Genomic DNA, 14,969 nt, shown 5'->3' on the forward strand with positions numbered 1-14,969 from the left:
TTGCTTTCCAAGGCCTTGAGGGCACATCCTTCCTCTCTACCATGTACATTTCCTGTCCTTTGCTATGCAGGATGGACAAGCCAAAACCCCTACTGCTCCAAATTCATCTTCAGCCTCACAGGGTGAGAACTTCTCACCTGAAACCCTGCTGGATGCCTGACCCTCACAGACCTGAGTCTCCACAAACAGCACTTCCAGCAGTTTCACCACATCTACGTTTAGAGAGTTTAATTTAATTTTATATATATATATTTATGTACATATAAACAAGAAAACAGCTAAATGATCGACTGCAGCAATCCTAACCAGCTCGTGCTCCACACAAACTGCTGTCATGTATCAGACCCTTTTAACAAAGAGACAAGCAAAAGCAGGGCCAAGAACGTTACCTTGGCTATGTCCCAAGTGAGAAAGCATTTGGGGCTTGCAGCAAAAGCTCTTGGTTGTGGGTGAATGTGAACAATTCCCAGTGCAAAGCACTTATCTTAAAAGCAAAGCTTTGAGCACGCAGCATGAATCAGAATTCTGAGTGCTTCTCATCCCTTACTTTTCTCAAATCCTGCTGGAGGGGTCCAGAAAGCTTGAGTTAAAGAGAACCAGAGCTGCTGATCCACAGCAGGAGTGAGCATTAACAACTGCCTGACCCCCTACAGCCATAGCCTCCTCTCCATGACCACTTATGGCATGACCCTCTGCAGAGGTCCAGGACTGGAGAAACCACAGCTTTGATGGGGTGATGAAAAATCCAGCCTGGCTGATGTCTCATTCTAGTGTGAGGGTGGGAGAAAACTCTTCTCCCTGTTGCACCATGCCTCACACCTCAGAAACTCATTGTGGCTGGGGAATGTGCAGAGAATCAGACACAAATCTGCTGCTGGAGCAAAGTCACAGCATTTTACCCTGGTGATGAACTTTTTCTCTCATTTCCATTTTCATTGAAATATCAATTTGCATTTATTAAAAAGCTCTTACCCTCCTCTCCAGAAAAAGGAAAAAAAAAAAAAAGAACAACCACCCTGATCTAAAGACAGGGATTGGTTTACATAAAATCCTATTAGTTTAGCTGATTGCTTCCAAAACATTTCTGAGAAAGCCTTCCATTACCATACAAATGGTGCTGGGCCTTTTGCAGGCTAACTGCTAGAAAGCATAATGATTTGGGCAAATATTCATCAAGGCAGCTGCTTCTGTGAGTGGGTGTGAGCCTGCTGCACACCAGGAAAGGAAAGAACAAGAAATAGTTGCTCTCCTCCTCTGTGAAGGCAGCAACTACACCAGCCCCAGCGCTCTCCCCATATTCCCGCAGCAGTACCCCAAACAAACAGGGAGCACACTTGTCAGTGAGCCTGTGGAGCCAGGGAAAATGAGGAATACAGTGATAACGAGGAGTTTGGGAGAGGAGGAGGCGCTGGCAGCCCGGAGTGACCGCATGTGACAGAGCAGAGCAGCCGGGAGCGTGCCCACCACCTTGGCTGAGAGCTGCATTCCTCCTCGGTGTCATCATCTTCCCCTCCTCGCTGGAATAACCACGACATCTCCCAAGCTCTTCCTGGCCCATGAAGCCAAGAGAGCTAACAGTGCTGGAGGTTTTTAGATGCTTGTGCAGTTTTTGGAGGTGTTGGCATCAAGTCATTCCTGATGCTCTGAGCAACCTGACCTTGGCTAAGATGCCCCTGCTCGCTACAGGAGGATTTGGCCAGATGATCTTTAAAGGTCCTTTCCAACCCAATCCATTCTGTGCTTCTGTGACCCCTGAAGCTTGCTGGTCATGTCTTTGGGATTGCAGGGTGTAACCTGGGTGATGTGAAAACAGCCAGGAGTGAGGACAATCACCTTGGTGGCCACCTGGGCATTGTGGTGAGCAGGAGGTGCTCCGTGTTTCTAGAAGGAAAGCTCCCCACTGAAGGTCTGGCAAAGTCTGCAAAGATTTTACCAATTCAGTGCTTTTGAGTGACTGGATAACCACAGACCCCTGCTGTCATGTGGATGATGCCTGACACTTTCCTGTAAAGGTAAAGCCTTTCTTGAGCACTCCCCAGAGGTGCTTTTAGTGAATCAGACAGCCATGTGAACAAGGCAAGGATCCAGATCTAAAACACTGTCATAAATTTGGTGAAGATCCCAAATCTGGGAAAAGAACCTGTTTTTGTACTTTAACAACAATCATTGCAATCACCTTTGGGAGAGCAAACATCTCATTAATAGCAGTCATGGGATGCAGGAACAACCTCAGTAACTACTGTAACACAGAAAGCCACAAAAAACTTCATTTGTCTTTAAGAAAAAAAAAGGGGGGGGGGGTGGAGGGGGAGAATATCGGTGCCTAAAGATGCAACATGAGAGAGCAGTAAAAATTTAAACATTCAGCAGCTATCCACTTAATGTTTATGGGCAATTTCCTATTCTAATAAGCCAAAATAAAAAATAAAATTAAAAAAAAAAATAAAAAATAGAAGAGCTATGGTACCAGTGAGGTATCATGAATTGTTGCTGAAAATAAAATAAAATATCAAATCCCAGGGACTTTTCATCAAGGGGATGAGTGAAGAGAACATGCCAGTCCTAGGGCTGTGTTGCAACTTCCCAGAAAGCACCTCCCAATCTCACCCCACCAGCTCCAGGCAAATGAGTTCTAATTATCCAGTTTGAACCCGACCAGCACTGGTTACCCCACTCCCAGCCTGCTTTAGGAGCTCTGTGTGGAAACAAAGCACAGGGGGATTGTGAGGTGCTCTTCCCTCCCCAGCATCTCAGCCACCAGTGAGGCAGCAGGGACTGGGCTGCTAAGGAAAGCTCCCCAATAGACAGTGGAGGTCTGGAGCACCTGGTCAATTCAGTAGATTTGTCCCCTTTCAGGGAAGTTTTTCCCAAAGATACCTTTCTCTTCAATTTATAATTTTCTACAGACTTAACATGTCATTCAGGGGTCAAAATTATACCAGAGCTGAGCAGGGGTTCTTCTGCTTTTTTGACTGAGGTGACACAGCACAGAGGGACCATCCAACAAAAGAGACTTGGTCACACCTGGCCTTAAGCCCAACGTGCAGAGGAAGCTGGAGGGGCGGATGTGGAGGGACAGCCTTCCAAAGCAAACCCAGACTGTGTCTGCCCCTGTGTTTTTGCTGTTCAAGGTCACCAGTCAGTTCAGCGTGGCCCTGCCAACACCAACAGCAGCCTCTGTGTGTGCCCCCAGCCACGTCTGCCACAACAGGAGGGCACAACACCCCTGGCAGGGCCCTGGCTGCTCTTCCACCACTGCCCCTGCCTGAGCAGGGACCTGGACCTGGTGACCCGCCGTGGTCCCTTCCAACCCAACCCATTCTGGGATTCTGCTTTCTGGGACTTGGATTGACCAGCCAGGCTGAGCCCAGGGGCAGATCCCAGATCTGACACAAATCAGCAGATGCAGAAGGACTACCAAAAACCCAGTTACCTTTGCCTGCCTGCTCCCAGCCTGGGGTGTGAACAAGGAGCAGCAGGCAGGCAGCAGACAAAACAGCTTTATCCTTCCTTGCACTTCCAACCCTGCCCACAATTTTCCAGCTGCAGTCTGTCCCTGATGCCATGTGAGGAGTAGAGGGGAGCCAAAGGGAAAAACCAAAAAGAGCCCTTTCTGAAGACATCAGGCCAGTTGTACATTGGGAGGGAAAACCCTTGCTGATGCGAGACCCCTTCCCATCTGCTCCATGGAGGTGACTGGCCGAGGCAGTGGAGCGTGAGATTTGATTATAGTTATTGTCTTAACGCAGAGCTGAAATTGTTCCGAACACATGGAGCTTCTGGGAACAGGCAAGCATCCAAAATAATCTTTGGGCTGCGAACACAGTGACGAAGAGATGGCATAAACCGACAAACATCACAAACCCCTTTGGAGTCTACTTCCCATCGAGCGGGGTTATCCCTGTCAGTCTGCAATTTCACCTCCAGACAGTTCCCACTTTCCTGCTGGCCTTGGCAGACACGTTGTTTTTCAACAAGGAAAAAAATACGTTTATCAAGGGACCACAAACCAGCCCAACCCAATTAAATCAAACCCGGTGGCTGCCGGGCCGTGCTTCCCTCCGCAGTCGGTTCTGATCTCCTGCCTGTCCTGCAAAACCAGCGACAGCACGGAATGCAGCAACACAATTAGGACCAAAGCCCAGATCTGTACAGGTATTTAAGTGGCAGTTGGACATGTAAATATCTTTGTGGAGTGACATGCAGTCCTCAGGGCAGAAATAGGGTTTTTTTTACAGAGGAGGAACCACATCTATTCCCATGCATATTCCTGGGAACTCTTACACAACTCCAGGGTTGAGCAACACCTGTAGCTCAGGTTGTGGGAAGCCAGAGGCAGGGGGGGCCACAGTGCCTTCCCCAGCCACTCCTTTTTCTCTTAAGCTCCAGAAGTTGGAAGCATTTATTACTCTCCTGCTTCTCATTAAAATAAGCCCGACTTCCTGGAGGCCGTGCAAAGCTTTCAGCAGTCAGCAGCACACGGCAAATTAGAGCTAACGGGTTTGCTGGAACTTTTCACACTCTACATCCTTGGAAAAGACATTTCCAGCAGTCCACACCACATCATCAGCGGGTGCTTTTTGTCTGCTGGGTAGTTCCTGGTGGTAGAGCAGAGCTTGGTGAGCACCAGTGGGGATTTTACACAATAATTGGCCAGTGTGCACAAGGCTTAGGAGTTTGACTGCTGGCACCAGTGAAGCAGGATTTGGCTGCTCCCCCTGAGTCTGCTAATACCCAGATATGCAAAGGAATCTAAACAGCTTATGATATTCCAGGTGGGCAAAGCACTGTGTAGGGTAGGAGTTCACAAAAAGTCAATCCAGGAGAATTAGTATTTCTTCTGGCTGCTGTATCCTGCCTAATTCTAACTCCACAAGGAGTTATTTCACTGTGGCATCTGTAAAATGAGCCATGAAATTCCTTTTGTGCTGACTTGGCCACGGGTACCCCTGCAAGGGAAATTCACTTAGAACACCCTTCAGAGAAATTCAAGGTTGGAATGGACAAGAACAATCTGCAAGCAGGTTGTGTCAGGTACTGCTCTGAGTGGGGAATGAAAGTCCCCCTCAAATGCCTCTATATTAAAACTTCATTTTTGTGCCTCTGCAATAATGCATGGCCATATTTCCCTCTTCCAGCGTGCTCCTTCTGAATCACATTTCCTCCTGGCATTTGGAAGAGCGAATAGCAACAACAACTGTGAAACCTCTGTGGCCTCGCCAAGTGTGAACCAGCCTCCCTGCTGGGAAAGGTTCTAGGAAAGGACATTCTGGACAATAGGAGCAGGCGCTGCCAATATTCTGTTCTAATCTTTTTGTCAAGTGCAACGTGTTTTTGTTAATTTTCCTGCTGCAGCAGACCTGTGAGCCCTGCCTGCTGTGCCAGGTTCCTCTCCTGGCCATCCCACGTTGCTCTGATTCACTCAGCCCCTGGGTTCTCGCACATCTCTATTACTCAGAGAAAGCCCTGTCCTCTGATTGCAAATGCTGAACAGCTTAAAGACATTTTATATCTGATTAAGCACTTTGTAAGTCTGTTCATGCAAGTATCAGGCCAAATTTCCTCATTCTGTAGGCATAAGAATATATTTTTTGCTTAGTTCAATAAAACCATTTGTATTCATCTCTACTGATTCCACTATTGTTTTCCCTTGCTCAGCAAGATGTATATTACACTCTGTTTAATTGTGTGTTTGATCTTTACTACTTAACCAGCTCTATTTATCATTAGAATGCATCAGTACATTATAAAGCTTTCAGGCACATTTATCAACATAACAAAGCTCCCACTACAGAAGAGTCCTCCAGGGAAATAAAGCAACAACAACAACAAATACTTCAATGCAATCCACTTAACAGTACAAATATTTGTAATTACAAAAATCTTTAAGAGTGCTTCTTCCATAAATGGCATGTTTTACTTAAAATTGCATTTATAATGTAATAGTTCCTCCAGTGTATGCAGCTGATGGGTTCCTCAAATTAAAGAAAGCAAGGCAAATTAGCTGCTTTCTCATATATTCCCTTTTGCTAATGTGAAGGCAGAACTCAAGTTCACTGATGTGCCACTGAAAATTTAGTTACCCCAATAAAATGAATTGAAAACATTTAGAACATTAAAAAAACACTAGTGTGTGATTAATAACTAATAAATACATTACAGTGTGAATGCAATGCTGCAAGCCATGTAGGAACCAAGCCTACAACAATCAATTAACTATTGATTGCAATGCTTGTTAATCATTGATTAACCCTTTATGAATAACAGATACATTACCCTTGCTGTAAACTGGAACCACCAGGTTCTTTTACATGGCTCTTCATGTTTTTCATGTCCATCAAATACATGTTGTCAATCTATTTTAATTCCAGCAAAATATATACTTTTATATATTTAGTATTCTTGGAAATCTGGTTTTACTCCATTAACAGGTTTTTGCGGGGGTTGTTTTATTTTTTCTGGGGTTTTTTTTGTTTGTTAGCTTTTGTTTTGGTTTTTTGTTGTTGTTGTTTTGGTTTGTTGTTGTTGTTTTGGTTTGTTGTTGTTGTTGCTGCCTCATAGGAAACTATTGCAAACTGAAGGGCACCTCAGGAAGTTAGCTAAAAACTGTCATGTCACCTGATCAATCACAGTATTAAAACAGCCAGAACTCTTTGAAGCCACAAAAACTAAAGGTGAATTCGTGAATACAGATCTTAAAATATCAGCATTAAGATTCTGAAGGCAAGTACTCAAAAATTAGCAAATCCAAACCTTGATATTTTGAGAACATCAGAGTGGCCACATGAACATCATGATGCTCAAGTGGCCAGCACCATGCTGCATTTTCCATAGGACTGTACAGAACTTTCCACTCAGAAATCCAGTAGCCTTCCATCAGAAGACCAATGCTCCATTAATAAGTGACTGGTCAAAAATCTGTTTCATATCTACTGGTTTTTTTCTAGATCCAAAGTATTGGCATTATTATTGTGCCTAATTTTAACACTCAGACTTTAATGTGCAGTCTGCCAGCAACACAGAGAAAGAAAAGAAATCAAACACTGCCTACATTTCACAAAGTTCCAGACCAGGAGGTTCCCACCACAATCCAAAATGTGGTATTTCAGACCATTTTGGGTACTTCAGATCATCACTTGCCTTTCCAAGCAAAACCATTGCCAAAGAGGAGACAGTGAAGATGCCACTGAAGCCATTGCAGGACCCAGGTGTGCAGGGGGTGAATTTCATGTCCCAGCATCTCTGAAGAACAGGTATCACTACCCAAATCCAGGTAGGATCAGCAGGGCAGTGAGGTGCACGGCTGCAAGGATATTGTCATGGAATTGGGCAAGGGTAGGACAGGCTTGGATGTGTGAGAGCTGACTGAAGCGAGCCAGCCAAAAGCGCTGCAGTCATCACAGAAATGGAGCTGGAAACCGCCACGAGGGCCCCTGGAAGCTATTGAGAAAACAAAAAAACCTCCAGACCCTGACGGAAATCTGTAACTTGAGACATCTCCAGTAGGCAAAAGTGCAAGGATATATTCCACAGAGGACAAAATTTCATAGAGTCAGGATAACAAACAGCATAATCTGTGCCCCAGCTCTGGAAAGTGCCAAGGGTGTCTATGTTTCTCCTCTGGTTTTCTTTCATGCTTCCCCCCCACCTCTCCCCCTCCATATTTGGTCCTCTAAAACCTTTGGAGAAGGAATCATCCAATATTCATTTGTTTGTTTACATATAGAAGAAATCATTTACAGAACCCCTGTCCTGAGCAGATCTCATCAGTAATTTTAGAAGGGAAATTACACCTGATTTGTGATTAACGGGGGAGCCAGTGCAGGCACTGCTTTTTAAGAGTCTCACCAGCTTGGTTAATACCTTATCCTCTTCAGACTCTGGGACGTGATGGCAAAATCTGCTGCCAGCCTCGAATGACCAACCCGTGAAGAACAGGAGCATTTGCAGACCTTCGAAAGGAAGATGCTCCATGTGTGGTATCTAAAAACGCCCAAAACAGCTTATAAAAGATAATATTGATGGAGGCGGCTTAAAGCAGCGGCGGGGAAAGCCCAGCCAGGTTTTCCCGGGGGTTGCACACCTCGTTCCCATGCACGAAGTGCATTTTGCACAAGGTGCATTTTGCACGAAGTGCATTTTGCACAAGGTGCATTTTGCACAAGGTGCATTTTGCACGAAGTGCATTTTGCACAAAGTGCATTTTGCACGAAGTGCATTTTGCACGAAGTGCATTTTGCACAAGGTGCATTTTGCACGAAGTGCATTTTGCACAAAGTGCATTTTGCCATCTAGTGGCTACCGCGGGGGGACCTCCGGTGTCCTGCGCCTTTGTCACCATCAGCCCCCATCCCTTGGGAGGGAAACAGCAGAAGATTAAAAAAAAATAAAGCATGTATGACAGGCACAGGCCAGATCACCCGCAGGTCTGAAATTTTAGCAGAGAAACCCATAGAAAAGCTCGCGTAGCACAGGCCGGGTGCTGCAGAGCCAGGACACGGCCCTGGCTGGGAGCGGCGAGCACGGGGGAATTCTGAGAAGGGAATCTGAGAAAACAACAGCTCGGCGTCTGACTTGGTTCCTACTGTAAAATGCAGGGGCTGGCACAGGACGAGCTCGGATTATCCCGTCACTGCGGCCAAGGTTTGGGTTGGTACCGCAGCAGCCGGCACCTCCAGGAGCCCGGGGCTGTCGGGTGGGGAAGGAAGGACATCAATCCCATCGCGTTCTTCTCCTGCATTTTCATGGGATTAGCTTGCTGAGAAGGTCAGGCTGCAATTTCTACCCCCTGACACGTTTGGCCTCGCAAAGGCAGGCTGGGCGAGCACTGCAATTCTGAAAGTCCAGACTCCTGGAATGAACACACTGAAAAAAACATTAAAAAAAACCCCACAACATATCACAAACAAAACATTGCCCTTTCTACCCAGGAATCTACATCCCCCAAAGGCATTTCAGAGGCTGATGGAGCTGAGCCTAAGCAGCTGTTTAAGAGTGTTTCCAACATCTGGAGTTTTAAACCTTGCAACAATAGATTTTTGGGGTGGATTATCTATCAGATGTGGATTATCAAAGCAGTTTTTCAAAGAACAGCTCTGCAGGTTGGAGAGGTTTCATCCTTCTGTGTCCTCTGGGGAGGGATTTGGTGGGGGCTGCATGTATCTGGAGAGAGAGAGGATAAGGAGCAGCACATGGAGGTGTCTCTCTGGATGACACTTTATTTCTGCTGTGTGCATCTCCTAAGTAGCAAAGCCACTTTGAAACTAGAAAATTAAAGAATTACAATGAGAGGTTTATTCTGGACATACTCAGATCTGCAGAGACTCTCCCTGGTTTGCTCCACTGTGATCTCAAGAACTCAGCTGGAAAAACTCCATTCATGAGGAGCTTTTCGTCTTAGGATTTCACTTAGGTCACTGAAGACAAGCAGAAGAGAGAGGCTTGACAGATGAATCTAGATTTAAGAGCAGCCACCATCTAATGGCACAACAGCCTTTTTTTTCCAAGGGAAACTGTGGTGTCTCCTTAGTTCTGAACTCTGCTGTGTCACAGAAACATCACAAACTACCAGGAGCCACTGCAGCTCCACTGACAATTAATTGCAGATGAAAATGAGTGAGCTTTGGGGATCACTGTGACATCAGAAAGCTTATCCTACTTCCTGCAAAGTTAGATGTAACACACAGAGTTCTCCAAATGATGAGGTTTGGTCCAGACCCTGTGTCACTTGGAAAGGCATTCACTGGAATGACGTTTTGCTCCAGGATGTATCCAAAAATCCAAGTGGTTATGTGCCTCAGTCCAAGGGGGTACAATTTAATACTGCTCTTTGAACAGAATCAAGACTTCTATTTTTCCCTTAAATAGGATCAGAACTCAGCCACTAGTTACATGATTCAAAGCCAGGGCTTTTTCCTTTAAATTTATGGAGGTTGGAAACCACTGAAATGAGCTGAGTCACAGCGGAGGTTTTTCACTCTTACCTGTGCTTCTTGCAATATGAGGGCTGCATCCTGCACGGAAAGTGGCTGGTATGCAGGAGGAAAAGAAAAAATGAAAAAGAAAACTGCAGCTGAACTGAAGAATATGAACACTTGAAAACCTCATTTCAGCCATCAATTTCAAAGGACAGGCACTCCATGCCAGGAATGGGAAGTGATGGCCTTGGAGATAATTACCGAGTGCTGCAACTTAAGAGACAAAAATCTATGACCAGAACCTCATAACACAAAAAACGTATTTCACACACACTAAGCCTTGAAAAAACATGAGCAAGCAAACAGCAAAATGAACAAAAACTTGTATCAAAAAGAGGCTGGAAATCCCCTGACCCCATTTTCACATGGAAACCGCTGGTGCTGATAACTGCAAAATGTGTTACTGGAAAACACCAACAGCAGATTTTTTTTTCTGTTGTGGTTTAAGAGCAGTAAAATACAGCACGGACTTAACTTTACATGAGGGCTTAACTAAAATCCTACTGAACAGCAGCAGGGACTTAAATGGGATTTGCTCTGGTGCTTTTAGGTGTGCTGAGGAGGAAGTTTGTTGCTTCCCAAGCTCCCAGGGATGCGAGAGGCTGTGGAGTCGATAGCTGTGTTGGAGGCAACTGGCTTGAGAATCCAATCCATTGCATTGGGAGGGACATTTTGAAAATGGCTGGAGGGGTTTGGAAACACAAATCTGGGATGTCAGCTCTTCAGGAGATTTATTTTTAGATGTTGATTTGCTGCCCTAACTCCTAGAGTTTATCTGGGGAGTCAGCTCCATAAGCTTTTCCCAGATTCCAAAAGGTCTCTGTTTACACAGCGCAGACAAATAAATAGCACTGTCACACTGACACGTAATTGTCTGCTTCTAATACGTCAAACCTGACACATAACAAAAGGTTATTGTGGCAATTTAAGCTATCATCTTGCTCCACTTCATTGCTTTAAATCTTTGACCCTTGAAACATTTAATTTTGGGGTTCTTTTTAAACTTCCTTTAATTCTTGAGCCAGCAACTCCTTATCCTTTTTAGACAGCATATGAAAGAAGGGGGGTAGATATGTAGTTAAAGACTGTGTAAGGAACAAATATCTTCAAGGGACTGGCATGCTCAGAGAATTATCTGTGTCATCCTGGGCATGTCCCAAGTGCCTCTAATCATCCCAAGGACATACTTTAGTCTGTTTATGGTGGTCATGACACCATCATGACCTCCCCAAAACAAACAGTGCTGCTTCAAGAAAACACTCCATTATAGCTCCAAGCAGAAGTGTAAACGCAAAGGAAAGTGCTGAGACCAGACACAAAGAGGCTCATTTGTTTCTGTGGTACAGAAAATGAAGGAAGGAAACTCCAGATGAGGATCTGCATTAAAAAACAGATCAGCTGGGCGATCCCAAACCCCAAACCGGATACAAAATCTCTAATACACAACATGGGTTTAGGGAGGTGGCGTGCAAGGTCAGCCAAGGACAGCTGGGTCTGTGTCAAGCTGAAACTCACAGATGGAAAGTAGAACTGCCTTCCAGAAAAGGGAAGAATTCTAGGGGTAACAGTCCAGGTCCCCCAAAGGCTAGGAAAGAGACAAGGAAGGACTCGAGGCACATGCTGAGGGGCTGATCTGAAGTGTGAGACCCAGGCAAGGTCCGTTCTGCAAGAGGCAGACACAAAGCGTGCAGGTGGTGGATGAAAGGAGCACTCGGATGATGACAGCAGGACCATCAGCGTGGAGCTTTGGCTGCTAATGAGGGGCTACCTAGGGAAAGGACAAAGAGGATTAATTAATTTCTCAAGCGCTTGTGACTTTGAAGGAAAACAGTTTACCAAGGAAATTGGAAAGTTGATGGAAGGAAGAAGACAACAGTTGAAAGGCTGAGATCAGAAACCCTGAAATTCCATCTGCAGAAGATAACCATAATGAACTCTGCCATTCCAATGGGCAAAAATACAGAGCCACAAAGAAAGGATGTATAGTGCAATGGAAGCAACTGGAAAAGAAAACAGATGAATAACACAGCCTATTCCTCCTGGAAGATGTGTCACTGACCTCAGTACAAAGGCAAAATGGCTAAAATGTGACACGCTCACTAAATTGAAGCCAGCCTACATGACCTCATGTTTAACATTAAACAATAACTGGAATTTAGAGGCAGGGAAAGCCAAGTTAAATAAAGCCATTTAAAAATTACAGTGATGGTCATCCCCTCTTTAAACAAACTATTAAAGGAAACAGAAAAAAAAAATCACATGACATTTTAACATAAATACTAGAAAACTTTCTGGAAGATTTACTGAATTCAAAATGTGGCATCATGTTTAAGGAAGACTCGTATCACCTATCACACTTTAACAGCTTTACTAAGTGGCCAGACAAATGATCTAATACCACACTCTGCCTTCAAACTGATGACTTCTTTTTTTTTTTTTTTTCTTTTTTTTTTTCAATTTACAAAATAGTAAGGTTAGAGTGAACTGAATAAAGGAAATATTGGTAGTGCTGCCTTCTCCTTCAAGCAGAACAACCAACTCTATGTACCCACTCAAACAAGAGGAGAAAACCCTTCAGTCTGAGACAAGGAGCAAGCTGGGAACAGATGGACTGCAGCAGTCATGGTCATTTGGAAAGCCAGCCATAACCATCGGTGGAAACCAAACAAGAAAATAAGGCATTTTGTAAAAAAACCCTGTAATAAGGAAAAAAGCCTCGAGTCTTGTTAAAAAGGAAGCTAAAATGTTTTACCCTGAATGGAAAAAAAGCCTCTAGTTGTTGATTTGGTTGCAATCTTGTACAACCTTTAAACAACATTCTCACATTCTGGATTATAAAAACAAAATTGTACATAGAAAAAAGGACCCAAACACAAAACAAAAACCCCAACCCAAGCTGCAGAGACTTCAGGACTGAGTCCCAGGACATCCCTGATGACAGAGAACTTTTCCTAACCCCATTCAAACTGCCACGTACCAGCATTTCTTTAACATTTTTCCGTCCTCCACAGCATTTGTTACTTATAGCCACTTCCCCAACTCAGCCTTCACTTTTTAAGCTGAAAATATCAAGTTACCCTGATTTTCTACCCTGACTCCTGCACACCATCAGTGAATTTGAGAGCCTGACTCTCCTCTGGCTTCAGCTCCAGCTCAGTCTTTTGAAAATGCCTGAGGAAAATTACTGAGCAAATGCAACAGGTCCTGTGTAACATCTCTGATCCATTCTCAGACCTACCAAAACCACTGTGCCAGATGACTCTGCCACCACACTGCTCCTTCCCACCGCACCAATCCACCAATCCTACTGGGGGTCTTTTTTCCAATGAATTTTTGTTTGGTTTGCAACCACCTGACTTTGCATCTGCACAACTGGCACCTTTCTGCCTGCTCTTGCACCAAATTCTAGTGCAGCCCCAGAGTCTCTCCCGTCATTCTGCTGTTGCCTGCAGCCTTTGAGCCAGCAGCATTCTTGTCATGTTAAGCCTCATTCTTCATCAAGACCTGCAATTCATATAATGCCACCAAAAGAAATCATGTTCAAGGCATGCACTTGGACCAAACTCCTCTTTCAACACTACCTCAGGTCACCTATAGCCTCTGCTGCCACCTCCTTCTCCACTGCGTCTTTTTCCACTAACTGCATCTTCTGCTGTCTACACTTACTTAACACATCCTTCACCCAACAGAGGAAAATCTCATCACATTTCCACTACCCAACAAAAGCAGTCATAACAGACAGAAGGTTGCTCTGGCTTAACAGCTTTTTGTTTATTATGGGCTCCTTCTCCAACCAGTCACTTACCCCAAGTTTAGCTTTTCATTGCTTCTCAGATTTTTAGACCACAGCCCAAAGTCAGTACCCATCAGTCTTTTCACTGCCTAGATGGCTTTTCCTTTCTGAAGCAGGAAACTGCATTACTCTGCTCCAGCCAGACCAAAATAACCTCAAACACCAACAAAAACACTTTGAACCCAGTGCATTTCAGGCTCAAATCTTTGAAAAGCTTTGTGCCTAAACACGGACAACAGCTCAAATGCTTCAGAACTGAGCCCAAGAAGTGCACACAATAAACACCATTTCCAGTTCAATTATGGATCCACTAGAAACAAATCGTACTTACACAAGCCATGTCCAAATGATGCAAGGAAGCCTCTTGGTTTTTCCCTGGGAGATGGGGCTGCAAATGTGGCTGTCAGCACTTCTTGGCAGCCAGATGTTAAACGTTTGTGTTTTACATATGTTAAAGAAGCAACTTCAGTCTGACAAAGCAGCATCTTAAAATATGAATTACCCAAGAAATACGAAATCCCGCTTCAACAGCAGGAGACTGCATTTGGTGCTTTTCAAGTTTTTGGCCTCAAAGCTTAGAAGTGTCTTTGCTGGGATAACTCACAGCTTTAGGGCTGTTTTCTGTTTCGTTTCACAGAGGGAACAGAAATAGTTTTACCAGCAAATAAATTGTAATGGATGACATTTTTAGCTCTGAATGTTCAAGGCAAAAACTTCCTTTCTTCCATGGAGACAAAACTGCACTGTACATAGTGCTCCCTGCATACAAACCCACAAATTTCTGAGTTTTGTGATTTGCAGCCTCTTACCCTTTCCTGAACTGAGGCGGAGGCTGTGCAGGAACAGGGGCCAGAACTTTTCACAGATCCTATAAATCCAGCTCATCAACCTTAGGTGGGTGCATTGTTCAGACTAATAGTGAATAAAGAGACAACAGACCACCAAGGAGGTTCAGGTCCAGGCTCATTTTGCCCACCACCGATTTCCCTCCTGAAGCAGCTAAACTTTTTAACTTTTCAGAGACGAAGGACAGCTTACCCAGGAAATGTTGGAACAGCTTCCAGCTGGAATCTAACCTGCCTTGAACACACTTCTGCCTGTGCTCAAAGAAACAAACTCCTTCAATATAGCAAATAAAATTACATCCTGCTGCACCTTTCCATCATCACAGAAGCAAATAAAACAATGGACACTTCTCA

Source organism: Hirundo rustica, chromosome 5, assembly GCF_015227805.2.
Source record: "Hirundo rustica isolate bHirRus1 chromosome 5, bHirRus1.pri.v3, whole genome shotgun sequence".
Lineage (NCBI taxonomy): Eukaryota > Metazoa > Chordata > Aves > Passeriformes > Hirundinidae > Hirundo > Hirundo rustica.